Below are 3,262 nucleotides of genomic sequence, written 5' to 3'. Positions count from 1 at the left end.
TTTCATACATGAGGTGTGACTTTCACAGGGTCAAACCGGCCCATCTTTCCCATGATTTGATGGCTTGCTTAGGAAGGCTTTCCTCATCCCAATCATACAAATATTTAGTTTATGTTTTCTTCTAGCATTTTCATAGTTCTTCCTGTGTGGCTCCTCATCCACCTAGAACACACTTTTGGATGTGGGGTACCCACCTCCCAAGTGTCAACAGCAGACTGTCTGTCCTTGGAGCTGCTACCAGAGTATAATGTTACTGTACTGTGTGAACTATCTATGGCTGCATAACAAGTTACCCCAGAACTTAGTGGCTTAAAACAAACAAATCTTTATTAGCTCACAGTTTCTGCGGGTCAAGAATTCAGGATCAGCTTAGCTGAGTGGCTCTGGCTCAGTGTTTCTCATGACGTTATAGTCAAACTAGAGGCCTGGTGCACAAATTCGTGCATGGGTGGGATCCCTCGGCCTGGCCAGTGATTGTTGGGACCAATTGGGGCCATCTCACCCAGTCCAAATCAGCCTATCAGGGCCAGTCGGCCAAGGGGAGGGACTGCAGGGGGTTGGCGGGCCATGAGAGGTTGGCTATGGGAGCACACTGACCACCAGGGGGAACTCCTGCATTGAGCATCTGCACCCTGGTGGTCAGTGCACACCATAGCGACCAGTTGTTTGGTCATTTGGTTGCTTAGTCTTTTATATATATACTAGAGGCTCAGTGCATGAAATTTGTGCACTGGGGGGGGGCTCCCCCCTCAGCCCAGCCTGCACCCTCTTGCAGTCCGGGACCCCTTGATTCTTACTGCCTGCCTGCTCACTGTTCCTTAGTGTTGCTGTGGAGGTGGGAGAGGCTCCCGCCACCACCACTGCGCTCACCAGCTGTGAGTCCAGCTTCAGGCTGAGCAGCGCTCCCCCTGTGGGAGCGCACTGACCACCAGGGGGCAGCTCCTGTGTTAAGCATCTGCCCCCTGGTGGTCAGTGTGCATCATAGTGACCAGTCATTCTGGTTGTTCTGCTGTAAGGGTCACTTAGACTTTTATTATATAGAAGATTGTTGGCTGGGGCCACAGTCATCTGAAGGCTCAACTGGGGCCGAAGGATCCACTTCTAAGATGGCTCACTTGCATAGCTATTGGCAATAGGTCTCTGTCCCTCACTGTTGTTGGAAGGAGGCCTCCGTTCCTCACCATATGGATCTCTCCATACAGTGTCCTCTCACAGCTGGCAGCTGGCATCATCTGGATAGGTTGATCCAAGAGCGAGCAGGGAGAAGACACAATGTCTTTGATAATCTAGCCTCAGAAGGCACATTCTGTCATTCTTACAATGCCCTATTGGTGAAGGAAGGGATATACAAGGGTCTGAAGAACGAAGGTTGGGGTCATTGGAGGCCATCTTGGAGGTGGGCTACCACATGCCGTGTCTGGCCAGCATTCTTGGCTCTGTGGTTCCTGGCTCTGTGGTTCCTGGCTCTGTGGTTCCTGGCTCTGTGGTTCCTGGCTCTGTGTATGAGGGTCCTGTGGGCCCAGAATGCACTCAAGAAAGTAAAACGCTATCAGAGTCCGACAACCGCTCTGAATGTCTGAAAAGGAAACCACTCATTCTGGCTATGAACTTAGGGGACTGAAGATTCTGATTCAATTTTGCCATTTTAGAAGTCAGGAGAGAGGCAACCTTTGAAAAGGCATTAAACTGAGTGACAATGGGACCAAGACTGGGTCCCAGGGTTTCTAACGCAAACTCCATGACCTTCTCTGCTCTACTGAGAGTACTCACCGGTCTTTGCTAGTTATATTGGTCAAAGTCCACGCAAAGAAACAGGAACTACGCTGGGTATTTCAAGCAGATGAAACTTAATATACAAAATTGTTTACACATGTCATGGAAAGACTGCGAAGCCAGGCAGGAGAAGTTAAGGCAGAGAGCGAGTAGGAGTAACCCCCTGGCTTCTCCCTTCCTCCTGTCCTCCAGGCTCCTTCTAATACCTTCCATGGACACCAGGGAACACGCGGACAGCGCAGAGCAGAGGAAAGGGAAGGGGCATCAGAGGGCACCTGGCCTGGGACTGGCACGCTGGTGCGGGGCATGTGGCAGATTTTATTTTCCAAAAATGGCCGCAACACTATTTCTGGTCCTACATGCTCTTGTTGTTGTTGTCAAATGATCTTTAACTGAAACATTTTCCTTTGTGGTTCTTCACCAGCTGGGCATTCCACTGCACCACTGCTGACGTCATCTATGATGTCATGAGGGTGGCGGCCAGCAACATTGCAGCCCATGGACTGGGCAGTCCCCAGGATCTCTTTAATGGTTCCAGAGAGTTCCCTAGCTAAAGGTGGGTGTTGCATCTGTCAGCCAATGCTGACAATCTCATCAAAAGTGTTATTTCCACTGTGCTTGCTGTTTCTTTTTAAAATATATATATTTTTATTGGTTTCAGAGAGGAAGGGAGAGGGAGAGAGAGAAACATCTATGATGAGAGACAATCATAGATCGGCTGCCTCCTGCACGCCCCACACTGGGGATGGAGCCGGCAACCCGGTCCTGTGCCCTCTGGTGAATCAAACCGTGACCTCCTGGTTCATAGGTTGACACTGAACCCCTGAGGCACGTGGGCCGGGCTGTTTCTTTCTGCTTCTGGAGGCTTTGAGGGCTTTGATGACCTGGGCAGAGGCACTCCCTCCGTCTGGACCTGTCTGTTCTGAATGGTCCGTTTCACTGTGATCCTCAGACCCTTGCAATCGCCGGTTGCTTTGGCGACGTCATCACCAACCTTCCCTGAAGACAGACGCAGGGGGCACTGTGACACCCACTTCCCCTGCACCTCGGGTATACGGTTGTGATCTCATGGGGGTCGAACTTCACTGGCATAGTAGAGGCGAGCGGTGTCAGATGGGACAGGATTCAGAATGACCAAGCAAAGGCGCCTAGGCCCCCTCTGAGCTGAGAGCTGAGAGCTGGCCCTCCGTCTTGTTCTAGAATCACGACGCTCCCCCATCAGGTGGAGTCTGAGCCCCCTCTTGCCTTCCCCACTCCCCGCCTCCATCCTGGCTGGGACTTGTAGTTGCCTCCGCAGACAGAGTGAGACAGAAGTGACACTGTGCCTTCTGAGGCTGCGCCATAAAAGCCACCTCGTTCCCACCTGACTGGCTCCTGCCCCTGGGATCTGTCCCTTAGAGCCCAGCCGCCACGCTGTGAGCGAGTCCAACCAGCCCCAGGGGAGCGCCCGCGGGGGGCGACTCGTGGGGAGAGAAACCGAGGCCTGGGC

General features: G+C 52.5%; 1 pseudogene across 1 annotated transcript; it reads right to left on the bottom strand.

Moving 5' to 3' along the window:
• Positions 1 to 2,150: 2,150 nt before the first annotated feature.
• On the bottom strand, positions 2,151 to 2,865 carry LOC308512008 (large ribosomal subunit protein uL11-like; annotated as a pseudogene). Its single transcript has 2 exons — positions 2,590 to 2,865; positions 2,151 to 2,394 (listed from the first exon to the last, which is right to left on the bottom strand). The product of its transcript is annotated as a large ribosomal subunit protein uL11-like (transcript).
• Between the last annotated feature and the right edge of the window lie 397 nt (positions 2,866 to 3,262).

Source organism: Myotis nattereri (assembly GCF_964212035.1).
Source record: "Myotis nattereri genome assembly, chromosome: X".
Lineage (NCBI taxonomy): Eukaryota > Metazoa > Chordata > Mammalia > Chiroptera > Vespertilionidae > Myotis > Myotis nattereri.
The sequence above is the reverse complement of the archived record's forward strand: the minus strand, read 5'-3'. Positions and strand labels throughout refer to the sequence as shown.